This window comes from Typha latifolia, chromosome 7 (genome assembly GCF_019914945.1).
Source record: "Typha latifolia isolate L0001 chromosome 7, TyphaL0001v2, whole genome shotgun sequence".
In the NCBI taxonomy this organism is placed as follows: Eukaryota; Viridiplantae; Streptophyta; class Magnoliopsida; order Poales; family Typhaceae; genus Typha; species Typha latifolia.
The window spans coordinates 11,057,332-11,073,183 of NC_133092.1; the positions used below are offsets into that span (position 1 = coordinate 11,057,332).

At 30.0% G+C, this 15,852-nt stretch overlaps 1 long non-coding RNA gene and 1 pseudogene across 1 annotated transcript; both read right to left on the reverse strand.

Annotated features, from left to right (window-relative positions):
* Nucleotides 1-1,609: 1,609 nt before the first annotated feature.
* On the reverse strand, nucleotides 1,610-13,213 carry LOC140792684 (uncharacterized). Its single transcript, XR_012109789.1, has 2 exons — nucleotides 12,999-13,213; nucleotides 1,610-2,168 (listed from the first exon to the last, which is right to left on the reverse strand). It is a non-coding gene; the product is annotated as an uncharacterized lncRNA (long non-coding RNA).
* LOC140792091 (uncharacterized) lies at nucleotides 5,559-6,048 on the reverse strand (annotated as a pseudogene).
* Nucleotides 13,214-15,852: the final 2,639 nt, after the last annotated feature.

Below are 15,852 nucleotides of genomic sequence, written 5' to 3' on the forward strand. Positions count from 1 at the left end.
GAAAGCTTAAGAGTCCAAGACTGTTCAATGTGATTACATATTTGTTAAATCTATATATTTTATATAATGTTTGTGTACTTTTTGTTGCTATGACAACTAACTGAGTAATCACAATGAAAAATCCAACAAGTTTGTCTACATGCATTCTAATCTGGACTTAATTAGGACATAATGAGGCATTTAATCCCTCAATAATACGAGTTTGAAAAGGATCAGATATCAAATGTCTTTTATAGTTGAAGAAGGATTTCAGAATACTTGAAGAAATCCATCCAGAATCTGACAGTTGAGAGCTTAGGCTTAGTTGAGATCAGAATGTCACCATAACCTTCTTCTTTTTTTACATCAACTAATCCATTAACTCTTCAAAATCCAGAAGCAGAAATCATTTATAATAAGCAACATGAAAAATGCCAAAAGCCTTAGCACTCTGATGATTAAATCAGATCTTAATAATAAGAAACAAGTTTCCTCCTGCTGTAACTAACTAATCCATAACTATTGTAGTTGGAAAGTTTGCAATATTTTTAACTCTCTTTCTGAACTTGAGATGTGTCATTTCTTTTCAATAGAACATAAATAAAGAGATTATGTGATAAGGTAATGTTATGCAATTAATAGAATTTGACTTCTTTTTTTAATAAGTTATACTCTTCTGCCACTTTTTCCTCACAAACACACCCATATTAATAAATATTTACACTCTCTCATATGTTTACATAACATGTAAAATAACTATTAATTATCTTCTGAGAATTAGTATGACTTTTTTTTAAGATGTACTATTATGTCACTTTTGCTTTGAAAAAAAGTAGTAATAAATGTTTACTAATTAATATAGACTATGGATTACAGAAATTAACTACGATTTATACAAACTAGGAACTAAGTAAACTAACTATGAAATTTATTAAAATACATTCAATAACTACAAAAAATACAAGTGTCCAAGAACAGTAAATTTCATAATAAAACTACAAAATTTTAAAACATATAAGTTTTCAAAAACTGTGAATTACATAATAAAACTGCATAAATATAACTATGAATCATCTCTAGATCATTGGATTTGAGAAGACATAAATCAACTGCCAAGTTTCCAGAATCATTTATTTATCTATATTTTAAAAGTATTCATCTTTCTCATCTCATCCTTGCTATGTTTGATAAATATTTAGGCTTTGCCAGAAGTAAATTCACACTAGGTATTAGTAACGATGAAATGAGTTCAAAAGAAAGGGTAATATTATTCAAATTGGAATTATAATGATTTTATACTTGACAGGACATTGATGACAAGGAAATTTCCTTGCTTTTGAAACATTTAGTGGAAAATTTTGTTTAGGTTTGGCAATTGGCAGTGCAATTTGTTGGTATACATTTGTTGTTTTAGTAGCAGGTTTGACTGCTGTTGTGCTGGAATTTCATCCAAACACGTCTACTGGAACAGTAGCACGCCAGGAATGGAAATGCTGAAGTGTTTAGCATTTTGGTCAAGAACTCTGAAAGATTATGAAATTGATGTCTAACAAAATACAGACACATTGATTAACCATAAAAGATGGGAGAAAACATTTAAAATTTCGACATTTATTTTTCAATATATAAGTTCTAAAATCTTAATAATTATCTTAATATTCTGACTGCCAAATTACTTAACACTGCTCTCTCATTCTGTTGAAAGATGAGATACTAATCACAAATCAAATTGAAGTGCCCGAGTGCAAAATATCTTTCTGACATCTGGAACACATCAGTTCTTTAAAACTATGTACAGCCAAAGATTTACATCAGAATGACTCCCACTAATTTGACAACCATGTTGTAAATAAATCAAAGTAAAATTAAATCTCAGGTCTTTTATGAACTCTTTTCCTATTATACATTCTAGTACTCATTAAGCCTTCTCATCTTGAAAGTAATACATGCGATTCTTCCACATTCTCTTCTTGCTTCAAGGAGCGAACCTTAGCATGGGTATTGGTGATTTGGGTGCAAATTGGTGCCATGATGATAGTGTTGAAAGCTGATTCCCATGTCTTCCTCCAAAAATCCTTCTCTTCCTGAAGAAACTTCAAAAATATTTTCATATATTGACTTAACAAACCAAACCCAACAAAACTACTGACATGCTTAACTCCTCCATGAAGCCACACTCTATGAATGGCCTGCAAAGGAACAAGAAAAAACAAGAAGATCAACAATAGGAAGATGGAAGCATTTCTCATTTCCTGATCCTTTTCAGTTATTAAGATATCACTCAACTGACCACAACCAAACACATAGTTCAGCACTTCTCATTTCTTGAGGAGAATTCGGTCTTGAACATGGATTTTAGCCTGCCTGCTTTGTCATCAAACTAGCTTTCACAATTATCAAAATGACATGTACCAGCATAGGAGACATCGACAGTTGATGATTTTCTACGGAAATTTGGTTATGATCGATTTTAATTTTGATTTATTTATTTTGAGGTTAATGAAGATTATTTGACTTTGCTCCTTTAAAAAAATTGGTGTGAGACCATTTTAAGGGTGGAGGTGTGAAACTCCATTACTTTTCTCCCTTTGTTTCCTCCATTTCCTTCTCATCTCCTACGTTCCGCATCACCTATCCTTCTTGACTTTCCCCTTAGTTTTACCACATCATTCTTATAATTTGTCATAATTAATGATACAGCAGTTTTAATTCACTAATCCCACAACCATGTGTGTCCAAATCAAGTCATGCAAGCATGTTACTGAAATTAAATGGGCCTTGAATTGCTCAAGAACAAGCCTACCTAAATCAAAGAGTACCAAATTAAAAATACTAATCTAGTTAAGCCTCCACTGCTGTTCAATATTTAGTTGCTGATAAGATGACAACTAGCATCTGAAAAAGAATTGCAGACCTCTAGCAATGGATATGGGGAATTATTTTGTTTAGAGTTATCATAAGCAGAGAGGTAAAAGAAAAAAGATAAATATTACAAGTTTGGAGAGAATGGAGAGTGTCATTTGAGACGTTTGAAAAGATCAGAGCACTGTTTTATGCCACAATAACTCCTATCGAGCGTCAATCCTATTGATGCATTTGCATTAGAATTGACTGGGGTAAAAACATATAAAAACAATTGACATTAGAAAGACCGTAATCCAAATTAAGGAGGCATCAAATTTTTTGAAAAGGTAGCACAAAATATTAGTGATGACTAGGATTTTCTGTGTGTTCAAAGTTAAAATTATAGTATTTCTTAACTAATATATATTGTTATTTCATCTATCATACTTTTTAACCCCAATGCATAGGTAATCCTAGTCATCAACAACATTCTGTGATACCCTAACCACTACTTAGTTGAAGATATGACCGATGCCAAAAGAAAAAAAATGAGAAATAATATCAACTACCCAAATGAAAACATTAAGTTAAAAGGATGCGTTGGCCAATCTAAGGCAGTATCAATAGGGGGGCAATACTTTCTAGTTCTACTACAAAATATTAATTTTGTAAGTAGTATATGTCAATACTCCATTGAATGTTTGAAAGTCGAAAGTTGCCGTAAAAAATTACACTAGCTTCCCACTTTTAAGACAGCCAGTGAAAATTGATAAATACTCAACTTCAATAGACTTGTTCCTCATGATAAGCCAATTTCTATAATTCGTTATGAAGATTTATAAAAAAGAAAATAGCAAAGTACACCTCCTGTGTTTAGAATTTGTTGGGCAACATAACAAATAGGTTAAAGCCAAATTATCACAATGAAAGAACACCTCTTCTATGTTAGGTTGGTTAGGTTCAGAATTAATACTTAATTGCTATCAATCCACTAATCCTATCAAATCCAACTAACTCCAATAAGGCTTGCATGAGAGCAGTTGTCATAAATAACAAAAATGTATCTAATAAAGAGATACTAAAATTAAAAAGTGTAAAAGATAAAACCATGACATATTTGTCATTTCAATCAGACAACAAGTACACCCTAGGGGTACTTTTAACAAGTAATAATACCTTTGCCACTAGACTAACCCAATAAATACCATCATTTAGTATTCATTTAACTATAAAGAGTCCTTTTACATGAATCATAATCCAAGATAACATATAATAGACTTGCATTTCCTTAAACAGGTCGTATCAACATCACCATCCAACTTCATCCTGTAAACTAGACCAAACCATACCAAACAATTTTTAGCCCAATGCCCCCAACACAACCTAATTAAATATGGATTAAGGGAACCTGTAGTGCGATCATAACCACATGCTCTCTATAGTTATGATCTGAACCATCCTTTTCAAATTGGGTGTTCCAAATTTAAACTAATCATCAAGGGTTCCAATACTGATAACTGGACTGCCAATTTTAAAATGACAGCATTGTAAACCCCCTCGATCCATCAAATATCATTATAGGCAACATTAACCTAAGTTGTAGCTAGTCTTGATGGATTAGCCTAGTAGCAAAAGGCATAGCCCCCTTGTCGGGCATTATATAGGTTCAAATCCTCTTAAGAAAAAGAAAGAAAGAGTAAGAGAAGAACAAAATTGCAACCTTCCTGAAATGATACTAGACTATACTACTTAAATGAGTTCTATTTCAAGCTTACAAATGTATGCCAATCTTGTATGCTACTGGCGACATATATAGTGAGCATCCAGAATCACAAACACAAGAATCATGCTCATAATTTTCCTAGACTAACTCAAATAGAAGCTACTACAAGAAACTTAACCTTGCAAAGTTGAAATCAATTAAAAGTTACCATGGCTTTGAACAACAGGGGAGGAAGAGGGCGGGGCACCTAGAAACAATAGGATGGGAGGCATCGGGAAATACCCAAATGCCCATTTCTCCACCATTAGAGATAATTTTAGGTGAGGAGAGGGTAGAGGATGACTTCCTCTATGCTCACATTCTTACTATTTATAGGAACCAACTCTTCCTCTTCCATCGTCGGCTCTCGGCTGTGATATATATTCTTCGATATTACACTATGAGTAAGGGAGGTAGAAGTTGCTCTTATTAAGAGCATCTCCAATGGGGCTCCAAAACTCCATATTTGGAGCCCGATTGGGCTCTATATGAGGCTCCGAGCGCAACCCATAGATTTAGAGCCCAGCTATAAATCACTATTTATTATTTTAAAATTTCAGTTATGCTCTCTAAAGCTTAAACAAATAATTTAAATTCCGTATGTATCCTTTATTTAATAATCTAATTACTTGTATTGAGTATATAATTAATTTTATTAATCAACTTTTAACAAAAATAGTACCGTTGCAAAAGGACTTGTCGAAACTTTAAAATGAGTCTAATATTAAATTTTTTAAAATTATTTTAAAATTTTGATTTTTAAAATTATACCATAAATAATTTTTTTATTTATTATTTAAATTTGGAGTGTTCCAAAATTATTTGGATAATGACTCAAAATTATTTCTGATGTAAACACCAAATGTTAAAATACATACAAAATTACATTCATTCATTCAATTAATAGATTTCGAAGCTCAAAATGAGTCTCTCCATCTTAGATCTTTCTATATTGAGCAAGAAATCATCGAAATCATTCATCATCATTAGCTTCCATCTCTTCAACGATTAGAGGTTGAGTAAAATCAATAACTTTTAGTTTCTCGTCCCGTTCATCCTCCACAGTAATATTGTGTAATATCATATAAGCAGTCACGATGTCATTTAGTACTTGCTTATCCCAAAATCGTGCTGGTCCTTTAATAATAGCAAATTGTGCCTAAAAAATTTCAAATGGTCACTCCACATTTTTTTGATATCCTTCTTATTTGGCAACAAAATACTGCTTCTTCGCACCCTAAGATTAATATATAGTTCATACAAGGGTAGACCATTTGAGGTATATCTCATCAACCAAGTAAACCCAATATTATATATAATAAGTAAAAAGAGCAATACCATATGCTAGTTTATCAAATAAATTATATGATTGAAATACATTAACATTATTGTTAGAGTCTGCACCCAAAATATGCATGTCATATCCATAAGTTATATAATACTACTACTTTGAAAATAATCATCAAGCTTCCATGATGACATAAGTACTATTCCACCCAACCTGTTGGGCAAATTTTCGATGCCCAGTAATGCAGTCTGAGTTACCCAACATTTTAGAGAACCTTTGCTTCTCGTCATTGTGTAGCAACCGTACAATACCATTCGTATTGAGATACCTTATGTATTCTTCTCCAAAAACCTTTATAATTGGTCGACAAAATCTCTTAAACATTAGATTGAAATAGACTCACCAATCTTAATATATTTATCAGCAATATTTACTAATGTTTCATATGCTAACATACAAAGTGTAATTGTTACATTCTCATTTTCTATATTATCATGTCTTTAAAAGCCTTGTTCTCGTATGAACATTGGATTCTTATCTTATCTATTTTTTATTAAATTCTTATCTTATCTAATCTTTAAGAGATTTCTATTTTATCATATTTTTAAGAGTTGGTCCTCTTGTGAGCATTGAATTCTTATCTTATCTTTAAAAGATTTTTATATATCATATCTTTAAAATAAGATAGAAGAAAATAATATTATTAGTTATGTAAAGAGATTTCTTTCTTATCATATTTCTATAATAAATACGAATCATATATTTAAAAACTTTTTATCTTATAGGATCTAAAGTTTTATTTTATAAATAGTTATATCTAACTTTTCTGATTTACAAATCATCTTTCAAACACTAAGGTCTTAGCAACTGTTTTCATTCAGAAATATTTTGTTCTATCCTATGTCGACTATTCGAGAAAGGCATTCACCCGCTAATAATATTAAGTCTTACATTTATCATGGCTTGAGATCTCGCAAAATCCAATTCTAGATACTAATTAGACGAAAAATAAGATGTGAAAGAATTACAGTAGTTTTTCATAAGAAAATAAGAAGCTTCTACAGAAAAAAAAAAGACTCTAATATTGTTAAAATATCGCAAATTTCATAGTTGCATTCAAAAAATCGAGCGTCTTAACCCAAGCAATACTTCTGAGCTAGATATCGTAAATATCTAACTATATATTTATATTACCTTGTCATTTCATATATATCTAATTTTCAGATTGTCAAAACTAAACAATTTTATAAAGAATAAACTAACGAAAAAAAGGGATTTCAACTATTTTATAGAGAATAAACTATTTTATAAAGAGTAAATTTATATTTCAAAGAAAAAAGACAAAGAGGAGATCAACATAGTTTAATTCTAAAGAAATCTTTCAAACTGTAAGATAAATTTTTAACAATATAAAAAAAGAAGAAAAATATGAATTTTATAAGAATAATAGGCAACAAATAATGATGACTAAATTAAAACATAATAAGAAAAAGTTAAAGCGACAAGCTATGCAATTATAACAGAGCTCTGCAAATATACTATAGGAAAATAAAGGCTCCAAATATAGAGCTATATATATATATATATATATATATATATATATATATATATGTATATTGTATTTTAAATTAATTAATAGATCCTCTTAACGTTATTATTTTTTAATAAAAATTATATGGTTAGAAAACTCTCATCAAAATTTTAAAAGTAAGACTAATATTCAATAATATTAGAAGTAATTCTAAGTTACTAATTTTTTAATTATAAGGCTCAAAATTACATTATACGAAATAAGCATTGAAGTTACATTACACTGAATAAGTAAAAATTAGCATTTAATAAGTATATTGATCTTCCGATGAACCTCTGACTTGAAAATTACTATTGCTTCTTCTAATGATTTTATGTCTTTTTTCTTTGAAAGAAAGCACGTTCATCTATATCTTCAATCTTACTTAAATCAATTAATAAGATTTCTCAATCCTCGCAATCACGATTAATATTCATTTGCATAGCTAATTGTTCTAATTGCATAGTTCGTTGTTCTAACTTATTCTTATCATTTTTTAATATAGTCATCAAAATTTGTAACATATTATTCCTACAAAATTCATGTTTCTCATATTGTTCTTTTATACTGTTAAAATTATCTTTTACATCTTAAAAGATTCCTTTAGATTTAAACTCTGTCTGTGTCTTCTTTATCTTCTTACTTCCAATAAAATGACTTGATGAATTAGGACAAAGAGACTAGTCATTACCCATGGAATATAAATTTACTCTTTGTGTTGAGATTGACAAAATTTATCGTATTCAACTACGATTCTTAAGAGAAGCCTGACTTTGAAGGTGTAAGTGTAGGATCGACCGACTTATCAGCTAAAAAACAACCAAACATGACCAAATTGAAACCCCATTTTCTTGTTGGTTTCTTATCTATAAAAGAATTTTAGCTTTAACAATCTAACAAAGAAAGTTAAAAATTAGATATATTCGAAGAACAAAGTAATATATACAGAGTTAAAAACTTACTATATCTGATTCAAAAACTCATCTTGAGTTAAGAAGTTCAATCTTTCGAATACAACCATGAAATTTATTTATGACTTTTTTAATTGCATCCATGCAATATTTTAATATTAGAGTCCTTTGTTATCTGAAGAAGTTTTATTTTTTTATAAAAACTATTGTAATTCTCTCTCATATCTTATCTTTCGTCTAATTAATACCTAAGATTGAGTCTTGAAAGACCTTAAGCTATAATAAATGTAAGACTTAATATTCTTGATTGGTGAATGTCTTTCCTCGAACAGTCGACATAATGTTAAAAAAAATTCTAAATAAAAACAATTGCTAAGAATCTAATGCTTAAAAGATGATTTGTAAATAAAAAAAAAGTTAGATGTCACTATTTATAAGACAATTTTAGATTAGATAAAATAAGTTTTTAAGATAAGATTCCTATCTTATTATAAAGATAGAAATCTCTTTACATATCAAATAAGACTTTTTTGTCCTTATCTTATCTTAAATATTGAAATACATGATAAGATAAAAATATCTTTATGAGATATTATTCTTTTTTCCTATCTTTATCTTAAAGATATAATAAGATAAAAATCTTTTAAAAATAAGATAAGAATCTAATACTCACAAGAGGATTAAGCTCTTAAAAACATAATAAAATAGAAATTTCTTAAAGATTAAATAAAATAAGAATTCAATAAAAATCAGATAAGATAAAAATTCAATGCTCACAAAAAAAAAAGAAAACCTCTTAAAGACATAATAAGATAAAAAAAATATAACAACCGTATATTGTATAACATATGAAACATCAGTAGATATTACTGATGAATACATTAGGATTGATGAGTCTACTTCAATCTAATATTTAAGAAATTTTGTTAAACAATTACAGAGATTTTTGAAGAATACTTGAGTTACCCCAATACGAGTGACATTGCACAGTTACTATAGAAAAGTGAAGAGCGAGAATTCTCTAAAATGTTTGGTAGTTTAGACTACATGCACTATGCATGAAAAAATTGTCTAACGAGTTGAGCGAAACAGTACTCAAGAGACAATGGAGGCTCGACGATTATTCTCGAGATAGTAACATCACATGATATAGATATGGCATGCATACTTTAAGTTATCAAGCTCCAACAATGATGTTAATGTATTATAATTATTTAATTTATTTAATAAACTAGCATACGGTAATGCTTATCTGCTTATTATTCTATTTTCCAAGCTAATTATTTAAGCTCGAATCTATAAACTCAAGCTCGGCTCGGTTAGGCTTGTATATTATATAAATATAATTACATATATATATATATAACAAGTTTAGAACTGTTAGATCTAAGATCCAACGGATAGTGTGATAATAAAAACCCTAGCCAACGATCATCTTTAATATTGTCACCTCCCCAAACTATCTCAATGTCTTCTCCCTTAGCCTCATCCGCACGTTCATCCTCTCTATCCTCCCTGTCCACCTCCATGACTCCGCCATCTTTACCCTCCTACTCCATTAAGCCCTCGCCTATGTGACATCCTTCGCCATCCTCACCCCCTACAGTCGCTTTGTAGGCGAGATCTCCCATTCCCTCCTTGCCTCTTGCGAAGAGGCATCTCCCCACCCTCGCCCTCGACAACCACTTCATCTTTCATGTGATGTCATCATTGACTCCTAGACACTAGCGTCTAGCCAGCCCGAATACCCGAGCTTCGCCAATGGTGCAAAGATGGGGTGGATTTTTAATCAGTCGAGGCGAGAAGCGCCGCTAGTAGTGGGAGGGAGTTCGCCTTAGTGAGGGATCGAGCTGCATCCTGTGGATTACTTATGAGCTGTCAACCCGAGCTCAAGCTTCATCGAGCTAAAAATGAGCTAAGCCAAGCTGTGCCCAACTCACTTAAGCTCGATTCATTTACACTCGAAACCATGAAAACTTGTATGCACAATATGATTGTAAAAAATGAACAGGACAAGGAGCCAAATATAATTGATTCTACTCAACCTTTAATCGTTGAAGAGATGAAAACCAATGATGAACGATTTCAATGATTTCTCACTTGATATAGAAGATTCAAGATAGAGAAACTCACTTTGAATTTCAAAATAAGCTGATTAAACACTTATATAAGAGATACAGGAATGAATGAATGTAATTTTTTTTCTTTGTTTGCTTTGAATTTAGAGGGTTCCTAAATAGCAAAATTTTTTTTTCCTAATCTAGTTTGGTATCCACTCCCAAGATAAATATTAATATATAAATTCTAATATCATTTTAAATTAATTTTAATTTTACTCTTGACATGACTTAAATCTATTAATTTTATATCTTATCAATCTTATCTCTTATCTCTTCCAAGATATATATCAAATCATGTCTAATCGAGTCTCTCTCCTCTCTTTTGACACCATATAAGCCAACAAATATACACTTATGCTCTCAAATGACTATTATAGACACCATATTAGCCAACAAATATGCACTTAAGCTTGCATTTAACTATTATAGACACCATATAAGCCAGCAAATATGCACTTAAGCTGTAAATGACTATTATAAACACTATATAAGCAAACAAATAAAACTATTATAAACACTGTATTATAATTTTATTATCATACAAACATTCTAATATTCTAAAATTATACTATTATAATATTTATATATTCATATATTATAATACAATTATATTATATTATTTATACATTATAAAATATTCATATAATATTATATAATATACATGTATTATAATAATATAATATTAACATTTCATAATATAACATTATAAATACAAATATTATAATATCATATTATTATAGTATAATAATGTTCATATATTATAATACACCATATAATATTTGTATATTATAATAATGACTACCATTATGACATGAAAAAATATTTTCATCCATTAAATTTATAAATCATTCATTTCCCTCCAAAACCAACACTTTTTCACATTACACCATAATTAATAAATACACTCTTAGCCTAATTAAGAACCAAACACTAATCTCGATTAGACATGATTTGACATTTTATAATATAAAATATGAATATTTTAGAAGAGAGATGAGAGATAAGATTGATGAGATATGAAATTAATAAATTTAAGTCATGTCAAAGGAAAAATTGAAATCAATTCAAATAATATTAGAATTTATATATTAGTATTTATTTGAGGAGTGGGTATTGAGCTAGATTCGGGAAAAAAAATCATTTGTTGTTTGTGATTATTGAATCAGGATAGTCCCTACACTAGTTAAAGAACCCCCCCTGAACTCAAAATAAATAATGGCTAAATTACCTTAGCCTAGTTCAAGGTATCTAAATCAAGACTAAGAAATAGGGCGAGTTAATCTAGTTCAGAGATTAACTTGAAACCAAATAAGGCCTTATATTTTTTTTTATTTGATATATTTCATGTTTGATGTAATTTTATATTTGGTATTTACATTGGGAGATAATTTTGAGTTATTATCCAAATAATTTTAGGACACTCCAATTTTAAATAACAAAAAAAAAAATATTTATTATATAATTTAAAAAATCAAAATTTATAAATAATTTAATATTGGACTCAATTTAAGGGTCTTGATAAGACCTTTTCAACAGTACTATTTTTATTAAAAACTAATTATGCACTCATTTTAAATAATTAGATTATTAAATAGAGGATATAAGCGAAATTTAAATTATCAACTTAAGTTTTAAAAAGCAAAACTAAAATTTTAAAATAATGAATATTAATTCAGAGCTAGGCTCTAAATTAGTGGGTGGGACTTCAAATTTGGAGCCCCACTGTAGCAGGCTCTATATGGGCTCCAAATTTAAAGCCCCATATAAAGTCCGATTGGAACTCAACCAAGCTCCAAATATAGAGTTTTGGAGCCCAGTTGGAGATACCTATAAACCACCAAACAATTTTTAGCCCAATGCCCCAATACAACGTAAATAAATATGGATTAAGGGAACCTGTAGTGAGTTCATAACAGCATGCTCTCTATAGTTATGATCTGAACCATCCATTTCAAATTGGGTGTTCCGAATTTAGACTGATCATCAAGGGTTTACTGATATCGGGACTGCCAATTTTAAAATGGACAATTTGAATCATAACTGCACCTGCAATTATTATAGCATTGTAAATCCCCTCGATCCATCAAATATCATTACAGGCAACATTAACCTAAGTTGTAGTTAGTCTTGTTGGATTAGCCTAGTAGCATAAGGCATAGCCCCTTGTTTGAGCATCACTATACTATACTACTTAAATGATACTAGACTACTACTTAAATTAGTTCTTTTTCAAGAAAAAGAAAGAAAGAGTAGGCGAAGAACAAAGTTGCTACCTTCCTGAAATGATACTAGACTATACTACTTAGATGAGTTCTTTTTCAAGCTTACAAATGTATGCTAATCTTGTATGCTAGTGGCTACATATATAGAGAGCATCTAGAATCACAAGCACAAGAATCATACTCATAATTTTCCTAGACTAACTCAAATAGAAGCAACTACATGAAACTTAACCTTGCAAAGTTGAAATCAATCAAAAGTTACCATGGCTATGAACAACAGGGGAAGGAAGAGGAAGAGGCACCTAGAAACAACAGGAATGGGAGGCGTCGGGAAATACCCAAATCCCCATTTCTCCACCATTAGAGAGGATTTTAGGTGAGGAGAGGGAAGAGGACGACTTCCTCGACCGTCACATTCTTACTCTTTGTAAGAACCAACTCTTCCTCTTCCCCCGTCGGCTCTCAGCCGTGATTCTTCGGTATTACGCCATGGGTGAGTGGAGAAGGACAGTGGGTTTGTTACATAATCTATATTTATGGAATCCAAAGATAAATTGTTACATAATCTAAAGATGAGTATTTATGGAATAAATAATTATATCTATGGAATTTTATAAATATTACATTAGTCTATCTCTATACTTGTATATTTTATTAGCAACCATATATAGTTTGATATAATACACATATTTTAATAGAAAAAGATACTTAATAGTACTATCATATACATCTAGGTGCCTTTCATTAAGTTATTCCTAGGTCTGACTGATGGAAGGAGGAAGTAAAGTTAGACGAAAAAGATGGGTTTGACTAATCTTTGGTGGAAAAATTCTATGTTTATTTTAACTTTATTTCTAGCAGGGTAGAATTATTTTGAATGCGTAAGATAAGTACTTTCACTCTTATGACAAAAGAATATTTTATAGTCATCCATTCTTATAGCACTCTCTATGTGGAAAAAGACTGTAGAATGACAGTTTAGAGGTAAAGTTTTGTTAACTATGATTTTTATTAGAGATGTGAAAAATAAAGAGAGAGAGTTCGGTGAAGAACTACTCTTTGTTACAATTGAAATAATTATGCTATTGCAAGAGAAGAATATATAAGTAATATATTTTTTTCTCTCTTCGTACTTGCTTCTGCCTCTTTTAAGGTACACATTCTCTCTCCTAATAAATAAATAGAAAATTAGAAAAGATAAAAGTCATTTAAAACAAACAAAAAATACTCACATAAATTTTGACTTCTATAGATGAAAAATAATATAGGATTAAGGCTTTGAGTAAAGAGAAAAAATTTCATCAAATAATTCATTTATCCTACATATTTTAAATTGTGGCTTCTAAGGAATCGTCTTTCTAAGTTCGTCACGATAAAAGATGTTGGCAAATATAGCTTTCAAGCCACTTGAGGCTTTCTTGAGAATACGTAACTAGAGATAAGATATCAAGAAAAGATGATGAAAATTTAACGGATTATAAAAGAATAGCCTAACATATTTAACTATGATCACAATATCAGAGTGATACACCTTCTAAAGAATCCCTTTCACATAACAAGTTAACGATTTTTTAGAAAGCCAAAGAAAGTTTATGCAAGAAAATTAACAATTTTCTTTGTATGCAACTTATGTTGAACCCTAAGATAGATTTCAATAGTTTTATCCGAATACACATAAATTGTGATGTGATGCTAATTTTTAGCCAACATAAATTACTAACAGTTACTGAAGTTTATATGAGGGGTCCGAATAGCAAGATGAGTGTGTCACAACTACGGATAAACCACCTATTGATGAACAAGTGCATAAAACAACACAAGAGAACAACATTGACATATATGTTGATATTGTGCAGGGAATATAAATAAAGATGAGATAAGAGAAGGAAAATATTCTGTTGTGGATGTATATTTTTTTTTAACATTGAATGGAGTGGTGAAAAAAGATGATAATAGCTCATCTAAAGACAATTGTAGATTTGATAACTCATTTGAAGAAGATGACAAAGTTGCTTAAAGTGAGAAGAATTTTTTTTTCTAAAGAAGAAATAATTTTCATCTCATGATAAACTAGTGATAACATGTGTAGTATTTCATTTTTCAAAAGATGAAATAAGATAATAGTTTGACGAATACCATAACAACTTAAGCTAAAAATATTTTTTTCCAACTATATCAATGATGCAGACATCATTGATAGGACTCGATCGCGTGTGTACCAGCGCACCAACAGTTGATGATCCCTCCTATAAGGATCTAGTTCTAATTTTGATATTTAGGGTATTTTTTATTTATTTCCTATATAGAGTGTTTTTTGCTTAATTCCATTGTAGGTCTATATATAGAACTATTATATTTTCTTTGGAGGTTTCTTTGGAGATTAAGAAAAGTTTATGAGGTTAATGAAAGTTTATGAGATTTTGCTTTATAAAGAATTTTGGTGGTGGAGGTGTGAAACCCCATTCCTTCCCTTCTTATTTTCCTATTTTATCTTTCTCCACCATGTTTTAGTATAGCATCATTTTGGTATCAAAGACTAGGACATCATTTTGGTATCAAAGACTATGATGGTATCAGAGACTAGGACACGACGAGTAAGAAAATTACCGTCGACAAGGAATAAAAAGAGTGTTGTAATAGCGGAATCATCACCGTCCTTCAAAAATTAATTGTGATTGCATTATTCAGTGATCTACTAAAAAATTGAAAAAAAAGAAAACAAAAAGAAAAACAAAAGAAAAAAAAGAATATTAAGTGATCTACTAAAAAATTGAAAAAAAAGAAAAGAAAAAGAAAAACAAAAGAAAAAAGAAAAAGAAGAGGAAAACAGCACTTCTCTTTTGTTGTTTTAAAACTTGAATTTTTAGTGTTTCAAAATTTTAAAAATTTCTATTTTGGCTCTTAATTTCTGTTAAAATCTCAACCAATTCATTCTTTCCTAAAACTTCCTACCAAATTTCATTTTTCTTCTCAAAATCTCAATAAATCCCATCTTTCCTAAACCTCTACCAAACCCTCTACCAAACTGTATTTTTTTTCTCTCCCTCCAATATTTCCAATTTTTCGAAATTTCCCTCCCTAGCATGAAACCAATCATTCCTTCAAATCAGCTCCAAATCCAAACCCATTAGCCACCCAACCCAAACTCACTCACAC